Genomic DNA, 13,288 nt, shown 5'->3' with positions numbered 1-13,288 from the left:
ATGAGTGCTAGTTCAAAGGTACCACATTTTTGCTGTTCAATTCACAGTGTAAGAGTCATTGATTTATTGAGGTGACTTAAAAGCTCTTAAAGGGAGATAAGGTCTGTTTATGTGTCATGATCTGAAGTTATTTAAATCCCCAGCTCTTTAAAACATGAAAAAAATGAAGTTGCAATTGTCAGTTAGAAGAAAGAAACAAACACCTGTGGTTAAAGTGCATTGATGACAAGCTATCTGATGTAGCTTGGACAAAAATTATCATCTGTCCCGGCAGCTTCAATAGATTTTATTGCTGACATTTCCCAAGGGCTGTTGATACTTGACTAAGTTTCAAGCTCCAAAACCACTTTTCTCTTCCAGAGGCTGCGTCCACATTTTGATTGACAGTTTTAAGAGGCTACTAAAAGATTATCTTTGATGTAGTTATTGAATAAAAGTTTGTTGCTTTGATAACAGATTTACTACTTGAGGGGAATTAAAGTCTTTGAGTGCATTTCATGAATGAGAGTTTTTTTCAATGATGAGTAAGAGCCCTCTTAGATTTTTAGAAGTTTTTTTTTCATTTCCACGTGGCTCCTGAGGTCTGCCAATAGTGGATACTGGGTGAGTAGCTGTGGATGTGGCACGGGTTGTATGAGGTGGCATGGGGGTAGATGGGGGGTGAGGGGTGAGCGCTAGAATGCCTAACAGTCTCTTATAAAACTAGACTGAAGCCTCAGAAAAAGACGCATTTATGCCAACTCTGTTCCTGTTGACTAACCAATCTTCAACCCAGGCTAATATGTTACCCTCTTTTTATTGTGACTTTTTATTGTCTGCTATAACCTTTGATGTAGCACCTTAGCAAATACCTTCTGGAAATCTAAGTACAGTGCATGCTCTGGTTCCCTTTTATCTGCAGCACATATGACTCCTTCAAATAACTCAATATATTGGTTAAACATGATTTTCCTTTCACAAAACCATGTTGACTCTGCTTGGTTACCTTTTTGCAAGTGCCCTGTATAAAATATTTAATAATGACTTCTAACATTTCCCTATGACAGATGTTAGGCTGATTGGCCTGTAGTTTCCTGCATTCTGTCTCCCTCCCTTGAGAATAATGGAATTACATTTGTACTCTGCAAATCTAATAGTACCTTCCCCAAAACTAGGGAATTTTGGAAAATTACAATCAATGCAACTCTCTCATCAGCCAGGTCTTTCAAGACCTTAAGGTGAAGTCCATCTAGACCTGGGGATTTATCATCCTGCAGACCAAACAAATTCCTCAAAACCATTTCCCTGATGATTGTAATTTTCCTGAGTTTCTCCTTCCCTTCCATTTCCTGATTTACAGCTATTTCTGTGATGTTACTTGCCTCCTCTATAGTGAAGGCTGAAGCAAAACACCCATTTAATTCATCTGGAATTTTCTTTTTCATTGGAATTTGTATTTTGGGTATTCTGAAATGTCCCTTTAAATGTTTGCCAGTGAACCCCTATTGCTCTATTCCTTAAGCACATTTGCCTGTTCACAGGGCAGCATGGTGGCGCAGTGGGTTAGCCCTGCTGCCTCACGGCACCGAGGTCCCAGGTTCGAACCCGGCTCCGGGTCACTGTCCGTGTGGAGTTTGCACATTCTCCTCTTGTTTGCATGGGTTTCACAACCCAAAGATGTGCCGGTTAGGTGGATTAGCCACGCTAAATTGCCCCTTAATTGGAAAAAAAAATTGGAAAAAATGAATTGGGTGCTCGAAATTTATTTTAAAAACATTTGCCTGCTCACTTTAGCTCACTCTGTTTTCATGCCCTCATAATTGTCCTTACATAAATTTAAAATACTATTCTTGGACACAGGGCAGGATTCTCCCCTAGCCAGCGGGGCGGGGGGTTCCGGCGTAATGGAGTGGTGGGAACCACTCTGGCACTGGGCCGCCCCAAAGGTGTGGAAGTCTCTGCACCTTTAGGGGCCAAGCCCTCACCTTGAGGGGCTAGGCCCGCGCCGGAGTGGTTTCCGCTCCGCCGGCTGGCGGGAAATGCCTTTGGCACCACGCCAGTCGGCGCCGAAAGGACTTCGCCGGGTGACGCATGCGCGGGAGTGTCAGCGACTGCTGACGTCATCCCTGCGCATGCGCAGGGGAGGGGGTCTCTTCTGCCTCCGCCATAGTGAAGACCATGGCGAAGGCGTAAGAAAAAGAGTGCCCCCACGGCACAGGCCCGCCCGCCAATCGGTGGGCCCCGATCGCGGGCCAGGCCACCGTGGGGGCACCCCCCTGGGTCAGATCGCCCCACGCCACCCCCAGGACTCCAGTGCCCGCCCGCGCCGCCTTGTCCCGCCGTTCACAAGGTGGTTTAATTCACGCCGGCTGGAGAATCGCTGGGGGTGGGCCCACTGCCTGGCGCGATTCCCGCCGACCGGCTCGGCGTGAATCCCGCCCCCGGCGATTCTCCGACCCGGTGGGGGATCGGAGAATCGCGCCCACACTCTTCTCTCCCTCAAATTGAATGTAAACGTCAACCATTTTATGATCATTGCCACCAAAGGGTATCTTCACTGTGAAGTTATCAATTAATCCTATCTCATTGCACAATACTAGGTCGAGTATAGCCTGCTCTCTGGTGGGTTCCAAAACGTGCTGCTCTTAGAAACTAGCTTTGCTACATTTTTAATAAATTGCCCCGTGCTTGCATGGGTTTCGCCCCCACAACCCAAAGATGTGCAGGCTAGGTGGATTGGCCACACTAAAATTGCCCCTTTATTGGAAAAAATGAATTGGGTGCTCTAAATTTAAAAAAAAAAATACATTTTGAAAAGAAATAACGCAATAAAAATAAAAAATTTCAATGCAAAATAGGTATAGTACAGAACAAGAGTTATTGCAAATATGAGAACAAACAAGACAGCATGATTTTAGAATAATAGACTTTATGAATTAGTGCCTCCAGTTTTAATACTGAATCAATCAGAAAAAAATAATTAGGAGGAGAAAAAGGATAAGATCAGATAACATCATGGGCAGCATGGTAGCACAAGTGGATAGCACTGTGGCTTCACAGGGTCCCAGGTTCGATTCCCCGCTGGGTCACTGGCTGTGCGGACTCTGCACGTTCTCCCCGTGTCCGCGTGGGTTTCCTCCGGGTGCTCCGGTTTCCTCCTACAGTCCAAAGCCATGCAGGTTAGATGGATTGGCCATGATAAATTGCCCTTAGTGTCCAAAAATGTTATGAGGGGTTATTGGGTTACGGGGATAGGGTGAAAGTGAGGGCTCAAGTGGGTCGGTGCAGACTCGATGGGCCGAATGGCCTCCTTCCATTTACAACCTGGGAGCTGCAGCTTGGCAAGTTTTAGGCGAGGCTTCTCCTGATTCCAAATAAACAACTGATCGTTCCATTAATCTCCTTCCAGACTGGGCGGCATGATGACGCAGTGGTTAGCACTGCTGCCTCACTACACTGAGGACCCGGGTTCAACCCGGCTCTGGCTCACTGTCCGTGTGGAGTTTGCACATTCTCACCTTGTCTATGTGGGTTTCATCCCCACAACCCAAAAAGATGTGCAGGGTAGGTGAATTGGCCACAGTAAATTGCCCCTTAATTGGAAAAAAAAAATTAGGTACTCAAATTTATTTTAAAAAAACAAGGGCTGTATTCTCCGCTCCCCGGCGCAGAAATCGCATTCGGCGGTGGGACGGAGAATCGGTTTTGGCGCTGAAATCAGAAATGGCGCCGGTTTTCAAATTTTCCGCCTCCCCCCCCGAAAATCGCCGTACACTTGAAGTACGTCACGCCGAGTATCCACCACCTCGGGCCATTGCCTAAGGCCCGCCCCGCAGTGCTCCGTTGCCAACTGGCCGAATTCCCGACGGCGTGGTTCTCTCATTCATGGACTCAGTCTGGAACCGCCACAATCGGGGGAGGGCCGATCGGCAGACAGGGGGGGCAATGTGGGTGGGCAGTCCGGGGCGCGCGAGCGGTCGATGCGGGGTACTATTTTGCCAGTCCAAGTCGGCGGGCTGAGTCTGCCATGGAGCGCCGCCTCTGACCCAGAAGTGCTGGGGGCCATATCGGCTGCTAAAGCTGTGAGCTCTACGATGGCTGCCTGCTAGCCCCCAGCAAAAGGGGGAGTATGTGGCCTTTTGACGCCAATTTTCCTGGCGTAAAAGACCACAGTTTTCCAGACGGCGTGGGGAAATAGTCCCAAAAACGGAGAATCCCGCCAGTAGTTCCTTAATGGCCACAGCCACTACATTTTTAGAGATAAGAGCACTAAGAGCCAAGCGCTGATCCTCCAAAATCACAGAGAGCTTGAAGGAAGAGAAGAAGTGCTCCATCTGTGCCACCACATTACCTGATTGACTCCATTTATATAATTCAGCGTAAAAATCCCTAAATGCACCGTTAATATCTTCAGTTTTCATCAACCTCCTACCCACTGAGGTTGGAGGGGATTGATGTGTTGGGTGCTCTGGATCTGTGGAACACATACAGGCCACCAACACTTAAAATAGTGCAACACTATTTTATTAAGTTAGAAACTGTTGAACATACTTTCACTGTGGGTTAACACGATGTTAGATTAAACTAAAGACCTACGCCTGTCCGAACCAGTCTATGCACTCAGCACATGGCGAGGATCTGTGCTGTAAGCTGTAAGCTCTGTCCTTGTAGGAGGCTGCATCCCGAATGAGCGGGAACTCTGATGCCCCCTATCTTTATAGTGAGTGTGCTCTAACTGGTGATTGGCTGCGGTGTTGTGTGTGTTGATTGGTCTTGTTGTGTGTCCATCATTGTGCGTGTATCTGCACCATGATATACTGGTGTATATTATGACATCCCCCCTTTTATAAAAGAATGTATGTGTGTGGCAACAAATAATGTATGGTGTGCATGTTCTGAACTACGTGTGGGGTGCGAAGACATATTTACAGGACTACGTACATGAGAACTAAGCTATTTACATGGGAAGGTGCCTGGTGCAGAGAAGTGGTATGCAACAAGAGTAACGGGATCAACACTATATACAAACCAGGGAAACGATCAAACAAAGCAACAAAACAATTCAGAGAGTCTATAAGTCCGCAAAGTTCATAAATTAAGTCTCTGAGGTGGGCGACGAATTCTGGTTGACCGCCTCAAGGGTGGGCCGAGAGCCGCCGGTTCAGGAGCGGGCTGGACTGCGTCAGAGTCAGGGGGATGCAGAGTGACAGGGAGCTCTGCATAGTCCGTGGCAGGGTCAGCAGGAAGGCGAGGCAACTGTGGAGGAACACGTGGCGAGCGTGGAATGAGATGAAGGGTGCGTCGATTGTGGCGCAGAATAGAGCCATCCGGTACACGAACCAGGAACGAGCGGGGGGCCACCTGCCGAAGGACAACAGCGGTTGCAGACCAGCCCCCATCCAGAAGCTGGACGCGGACGTTGTCATCTGGAGCCAGAGCAGGGAGATCAGCTGCACGGGAGTCATGAGCCGCCATGTGCTGTGCACGAGACAGCTGCATCCGTCGAAGGACCGGAACGTGGTCGAGGTCTGGGACATGGATGAACGGCACCGTCGTCCTCAGGGTATGACCCATGAGTAACTGGGCTGGCGACAGGCCAGTGGACAGTGGGGCGGAGCGATAGGCCAGTAAGGCAAGGTAGAAATCGGACTCAGCATCAGCAGCCTTGCATAGGAGCCGCTTGACTGTATGTACTCCCTTCTCCTCTTTGCCGTTGGATTGGGGGTACAGGGGACTGGATGTCAAATGGGCAAAATTGTACCGCCTGGCAAAGTTGGACCATTCCTGCCTGGCGAAGCAGGGGCCATTGTCCGACATAACCGTGAGCGGGATGCCGTGTCGAGCAAATGTTTCTTTACATGCACGAATGACGGCAGACGAGGTGATGTCGTGCAACTGTATGACCTCTGGGTAATTCGAAAAGTAGTCCACGATCAGGACATAGTCTCTAGCCAGCGCGTGGAACAGGTCAATGCCCACCTTGGTTCATGGTGACGTGACCAACTCATGGGGCTGCAGGGTCTCACGTGGTTGGGCCGGCTGGAAGCGCTGACAAGTGGGGCAGTTGAGCACTGTGTTGGCTATGTCCTCATTAATGCCGGGCCAGTACACTGCCTCTCAGGCCCGTTGGCAGCACTTTTCCACGCCAAGGTGACCCTGGTGTAGTTGATCCAGGACAAGTTGGCGCATGCTATGCGGGATGACAATGCGGTCCAATTTTAGAAGAACCCCGTCTACTACCGCCAGATCATCTCTGACATTATAGAACTGAGGGCATTGGCCCTTGAGCCACCCGCCCGTTAGGTGGCGCATGACACGCTATAGCAAGGGGTCAGCCGCCGTCTAACGGCGAATTTGGACAAGGCATTCATCTTTGGCAGGTAGATTGGAGCCGCGAATGCCACATGGGCGTCAACCTGGCAGACAAATCCCGCTGGGTCACATGGAGTGTTGACTGCCCTGGAGAGAGCATCAGCAATGATGAGGTCTTTGCCTGGGGTGTATACCAGCTGGAAGTCATATCGCCGGAGCTAGAGAAGAATACGCTGGAGGCGAGGCTTCATATCGTTCAAGTCTTTCTGTATTATATTGACCAGCAGGCGTTGGTCGGTCTCGACGGTGAATTGAGGAAGTCCGTAGACATAATCGTGAAACCTAACCACTCCGGTCAGAAGGCCCAGGCACTCCTTTTCTATCTGCGCGTAGCGCTGCTCCATGGGGGTCATCGCACGTGACGCATATGCAACGGGGGCCCATGATGAGGCCGCATCACGTTGAAGGAGCACTGCCCCAATGCCGGATTGACTGGCATCGGTCGAAATTTTGGTCTCCTTTGCTGGATCAAAGACCCGGGTTGTGGTCAGTTTTGCTTTGAGTTCTCTCCATTCGCGCTCTTGGGCAGGGAGCCATTGGAAGTCTGTTGTCTTCCTGACCAGGTTCCTGAGAGCCGTGGTATGAGAGGCGAGGTTAGGGATAAATTTCCCTAAAAAATTGACCATGTCCAGAAATCGGAGGACCGCCTTCTTGTCCTCTGGTGTTTTCATAGCTGTGATGGCAGCTACCTTGTCCACATCCGGCTGCACACCCAATTGGGAGATGTGGTCCCCGAGGAACTTGAGTTCCGTCTGACCAAAAGAGCATTTGGCCCTGTTGAGGCGGAGGCCATGCTCATGTCTCCGTCTGAATACGCGTTGGAGGCGACTAACATGCTCCTGCGAGGTGGTGGACCAAATGATTATGTCATCGACATAGACGCGAACACCTTCAATGCCTTCCATCATTGAACACTTCTGATGCAGATATGATCCCGAACGGCATCCTGTGGTAACAATATCTGCCAAAGGGGGTATTAAATGTGCAAAGTTTCCTGCTGGATTTATCGAGCTGGATTTGCCAGAATCCTTTTGAGGCATCGAGTTTGGTGAAGAGCTTGGCCCGAGCCATCTTACATGTGAGCTCTTCGCGCTTGGGAATTGTATAATGCTCCCTCATGATATTGTGATTTAGATCCTTGGGATCAATGCAAATACTCAATTCGCCAGAAGGCTTTTTTTACACATACCATGGAACTGACCCAGTCGGTCGGTTCCGTGACTTTGGAAATCACTCCTTTGTTCTGGAGGTCCTGCAGCTGCTCGTTGAGGCGGTCCTTAAGGGGTGCTGGGACCCTGCGAGGTGCGTGCACCACAGGCGTGGCATTTGGTAAAATCTTGTAGGTGTACGGGAGCGTGCCCATGCCCTCGAAGACGTTGTGGTACTGGTTGATAATGGCGTCGAGCTGCGCCCTGAAGTCGGTGTCCTGAAAGGCAGACGCGTCAGCAGGAGAGAGAGAGTGAACTCTCTGAACTAGGTTCAACAGCTTGCATGCCTGCGCGCCAAGCAGGGAGGCTTTTGAGGAGCCCACGATTTCAAAGGGAAGGATGGCTTTGCATGACCTGTGCGTCACTTCAATTGACACGAGCCGCTGGCAGCAATGGCATTACCATTATAATCCAATAGCTGTCAGGCTGATGGGAGGATGGCTGGTTTGGCACAAAGGCTTTGGAGGTCAGACCGCGCAATGAGATTGGCGGAGGCACCAGTGTCCAGGCGGAATCGTATTTGGGACCGGTTGACCGTAAGGGTGGCACACCACTCATCGTCTGGATCGATGCTGTATACCGATAGAGGCTGGATTCTTTGCTTCGGGGATACCCTGTTTTTTGTAACGATATCGATTCGAAAAGGTGCCTTCGGGTCCTCAGTGTCAATATCAGGTAGTAGATCCGCATCGGACTCGGTGACCGTGGGTTGAATGGCCCGGACAGTCCTGCAAGGCTGGCCGGAGCGAAACGAATTGGCAGGCCGAGCTGATCTGCATAAAGCAGCATAGTGGCCAAGTTTGCCACATCTCAGGCATTGTCAGGATTTGGCAGGGCATTGCTGCTTTAAGTGGGCGGAGCCACAGTTGCCGCACGTTGTAGCATCAATACATTCGCTGCGCCACCGCGCAGGTGCGGTGTGGCCGTACGTGGTGCGCGCCTGCGCAGTACGTTCGTCGACGTCGCCGTCCCCTCGTTCGGTGCGCACAAGCACGGGAGTCCGCAAAAAGCGCGCGAAATGGCCGCCCTCATCCAGGCTGAGGCCCTGGAGTTGCTCGATTGCTTTGACCGTTCTGCCTCGTGGGGACCTTGCCGCGCCGTTTAAGCCGCTTGGATGTGGGAATACCGACTAGTGGCGTGTTCGTGTAGCACGCAGGTCTCGATGGGGGTCGCTAGGGTGAGCTGCTTTACCTTGAGGAGCTGCTGGCGTAGGGGCTCCGATTGAACACCAAAAACGATCTGGTCACGTATCATGGAGTCGGAGGTGGGCCCGTAATTACAGGACTGCACAAGGTGCGGAGGTGGGTGAGAAAGGACTGGAAAGGTTCATCCTTACCCTGTAAACGCTGTTGGAATACATAGCACTCAAAGCTTTCATTCACCTCTATGTTGCAGTGAGTGTCATACTTGAGGAGGACCGTCTTGAATTTTGATTTATCTTCATCATCAGCAAAGGTGAGAGAACTGAAAATGTGGATGGCATGTTCCCCGGCCGTAGACAGGAAGAGAGCGATCTTCTTGGTGTCTGAGGCAGCTTCCCGGTCTGTGGCTTCCAGGTAGAGCTGGAAGCGTTGTTTGAATATCTTCCCGTTGGCCCCCAGGTTACCAGTGATACGGAGCGATGGCGGCGGGCGGACGCTGTCCATTTTGCAGGATGACTGTATGCTGGTGGAGGGCAGATCAATTGCAGGTAGGTCTAAGAAGTTCTAATATCCCTCAACTCCTGGTATCATGATGTGTTGGGTGCTCTGGATCCGTGGAACACATACAGGCCACCAACACTTAAAATAGTGCAACACTATTTTATTAAGTTAGAAACTGTTGAACATACTTTCACTGTGGGTTAACACGATGTTAGATTAAACTAAAGACCTATGCCTGTCCGAACCAGTCTATGCACTCAGCACATGGCGAGGATCTGTGCTGTAAGCTGTAAGCACTGTCCTTGTAGGAGGCTGCATCCCGAATGAGCGGGAACTCTGATGCCCCCTGTCTTTATAGTGAGTGTGCTCTAACTGGTGATTGGCTGCGGTGTTGTGTGTGTTGATTGGTCTTGTTGTGTGTCCATCAGTGTGTGTGTATCTGCACCATGATATACTGGTGTATATTATGACAGGGATAGCCCTCTTCTTAGTCAAAAAGGCCAAGTACTTACTTGGCTTACTCCCAAACTCATACAGTTTTTGCTTCGTGAACTTTAGATTTGCCTCGGCCTGCTGTGTCAATAAAGAATCAACAGCTACCCTAGCTACATTAACCTCCTTTTGCAATCACTTGCTAGGAGTCCTCCTGCACTTCTCCTCTACATCGGCCAAACAAGCCCTAACTGGTGCCGGCTCTCCAGCATTCTCCACCTTTGGTAGTTGTGTAAGGGATAACTTTCTTGCAGGTCTCCCACGGATTGGAAGGAGTGACATCAGAAAAGGAATTGACTGAGTAAAGGGCGGCATGGTGGCACAGTGATTCGCACTGCTGCTTACAGCGCTAAGGACCCAGGTTCGATCCCGGTCCTGGGTCACTGTCTGTGTGGAGTTTGCACATTCTCCCCGTGTCTGCGTGGGTTTCACCCCCACAACCCAATGATGTGCAGGGTAGGTGAATTGGCCACACTAAATTGCCCCTTCATTGGAAAAAAATAATTGGGTACTCTAAATTTATTTTAAAAAAGGAATTGACTGAGTAAAAAAACTCAAACTCCTTCTTAAAATATGTATTAAATTGCTTATCACAAAGCAGGGAGGCATCAAACCGGCATGACAGAGGACAGGTGGGAGAGCACTCAAGCAAAACTTCCAGGAAGACGGGAGCTTGATCAGAGATTACAATGCTTCCCATAGAGCAAGAGGACATTAAATGTAGGATAGCCCAGGCACAAAAAGTAATCTATTCTAGTGTGGCATTGATGAGAGACTGAGAAAAAAATAAAAATCCATATCCCTAGGATGCAAGTTTCTCCACATGTCGAGATATCCCATTCCCTCATGCGCCAAAACCAGCATTTCCAGTCTTTCCAGTAACCGGGAGCTTGTCCATCAAAGGATTCAGGTGACAATTGAAGTCTCTACCCACAAAAGGGTTAGCCGAGGTCAACTCTGCAAAGTCTAAAAGAACCTGAGTGATAAACTCGTGTTTGCGTGGGTTTCGCCCCCACAACCCAAAGATGTGCCGCTTAGGTGGATTGGCCACGCTAAATTGCCCCTTAAATTGGAAAAAATGAATTGGGTACTCTAAAACTCTGGAGAGTAATTCGGCGGGCCGTATACATTCATTATTGAAATAGTTTCTCTGTGTACTAGCCCCTTAATAATCACATGCCTGCCTCCATTACCCGTAACACAATTCTCCATCTTGAAGTGTACATTCTTGTTGAGCAAAACTGCCACAACCCTGCTGCTTGTCAAGAAGGAAGCAAAAAAGACCTGCCCCCTCCATTGCCCCTTAACATTAACTGCTCCGGATTAGTTTTCTTTGATGTTTGTATTTAAAATGTGGAGGATTGTTTGGGGGTTGGTGGGAGGAAGGGATTGTTGACCAGGGGATTGACATTGTATTTGTTACCGTTGATTGTTTGTTGGTGGGTGTAAATTTGGATGAAAATGTGAAAAAGGAGAATAAAAATATATTTTTTTTAAATCTAAAAAAAAAACTTTAACTGCTCCCCGTTACCCGAATTAGTCTCTTGTTATAAGGTTATGTCCACTTCCTCCATTTTAAGAAAAGAAAGGCAGCAGAATTCTCCGTCAGCGGGATCCTCCAGTCTGCGGCAGTGTACGCACACCCGCGGGTTTCCCAATGGCAAGGGATGGACACAATGGGAAATCCTATTGGCTGGCTGCGGGAACGGTGAATCCTGCTGCCGGGGGGGTGGGGTGGGGGGGGGGGGGCTCCGGAAAACGCAGCTGGTGGACCAGAGAACCCCTCCCAGGATCTTTCTCCTTTTGATAGGATGATGAATTCCCTGTACTTTCCAGGAATAAAGTTTAAAATTAGTTACTGCCATTGCATAGACTACCAGAAAAAAGTAGGATAGGATTTTCATGCCACATAACACCACTCCCTCATCTCAAGCAAAGCTAAACACACCAGAATGTACCTAATATGTTCTTCTCTTGGATAAAAGATCTGTCTGTACCAGTGCAGGATATAACCAACAACACTGGTCCCTTAAGGTCGCAGGGCAGGTAGATTCAGTGGGAAAGAAGGCATATGTATATCTGCCTTTATTAGCAGAGTACGAAGTCTTACAACACCAGGTTAAAGTCCAACAGGTTTGTTTCGATGTCACTAGCTTTCGGAGCGCTGCCCCTTCCTCAGGTGAATGAAGAGGTATGTTCCAGAAACACATATATAGACAAATTCAAAGATGCCAAACAATGCTTGGAATGCGACCATTAGCAGGTGATTAAATCTTTACAGATCCAGAGATGGGGTAACCCCAGGTTAAAGAGGTGTGAATTGTGTCAAGCCAGGACAGTTGGTAGGATTTCGCAGGCCAGATGGTGGGGGATGAATGTAATGCGACATGAATCCCAGGTCCCGGTTGAGGCCGCACTCATGTGTGCGGAACTTGGCTATAAGTCTCTGCTCGGCGATTCTGCGTTGTCGTGCGTCCTGAAGGCCGCCTTGGAGCACGCTTACCCGGAGATCAGAGGCTGAATGCCCTTGACTGCTGAAGCGTTCCCCGACTGGAAGGGAACATTCCTGCCTGGTGATTGTTGCGCGATGTCCGTTCATTCGTTGTCGCAGCATCTGCATGGTCTCGCCAATGTACCACGCTTCGGGACATCCTTTCCTGCAGCGCATGAGGTAGACAACGTTGGCTGAGTCGCACGAGTATGTACCGCGTACCTGGTGGGTGGTGTTCTCACGTGTAATAGTGGTATCCATGTCGATGATCTGGCACGTCTTGCAGAGATTGCCATGACAGGGTTGTGTGGTGTCGTGGTCATTGTTCTGAAGACTGGGTAGTTTGCTGCAAACAATGGTTTGTTTGAGGTTGCGCGGTTGTTTGAAGGCAAGTAGTGGGGGTGTGGGGATGACCTTGGCAAGATGTTCATCGTCATCAATGACGTGTTGAAGGCTGTGAAGAAGGTGACGTAGTTTCTCCGCTCCGGGGAAGTACTGGACGACGAAGGGTATTCTGTCGGTTGTGTCCCATGTTTGTCTTATTAGCAGAGGCATAGAGTTTAAGAGCAGGGAGGTTATGCTGGAACTGTATAAAATGTTGGTAAAGCTAGAATATTGCGTGCAGATCTGGAATCCACATTGCAGGAGTGGTATGATAGCACTGGAAAGGATGCAAAGAAGATTTACCGGGAGGACACATATAAGCAGTTGCAGCCCACAGTGCTGCACCCATCCAGATTGCATTGAAGGTAAATGGACACCCCATTGACATGGAACCCGACACTGGAGCAGCAGTCTCAGTGATCGGCTGCCGGACGTTCGCCATGACCTGGGCCACTCTCCAGAACTTGGACCTTCAGGACACGGATGCCCAATGGGTACATACACAGGAGAGCCCATGGCCATCAAGGGCACCACTCATATGACCGTAACATATGGGGACCAGTGGGCATATTTGCCCTTGCTGGTAGTCCGCGGTGGAAATTCATCCCCAATTTAGCCATGCTTGGCTTAGCCCGGCCCATCAATTATTGACGAAAGGGCACCAGTAGGAATGGAGCAGCCCGCACCAGAAGGTGTTCTAAGAGGTCAAGTGGCTCCTA

At 49.5% G+C, this 13,288-nt stretch overlaps 1 protein-coding gene across 1 annotated transcript in view; it reads left to right on the top strand.

Moving 5' to 3' along the window:
• The window catches only part of LOC140429559 (fructose-1,6-bisphosphatase isozyme 2-like), an 80,633-nt gene that overhangs the window by 46,370 nt on the left and 20,975 nt on the right, over positions 1–13,288 (top strand). The window lies entirely within an intron of this gene.

Source organism: Scyliorhinus torazame, chromosome 9 (assembly GCF_047496885.1).
Source record: "Scyliorhinus torazame isolate Kashiwa2021f chromosome 9, sScyTor2.1, whole genome shotgun sequence".
Taxonomy (NCBI): domain Eukaryota; kingdom Metazoa; phylum Chordata; class Chondrichthyes; order Carcharhiniformes; family Scyliorhinidae; genus Scyliorhinus; species Scyliorhinus torazame.
Note: the sequence above shows the minus strand (reverse complement) of the source record. Positions and strands in the feature narration are given on the sequence as shown.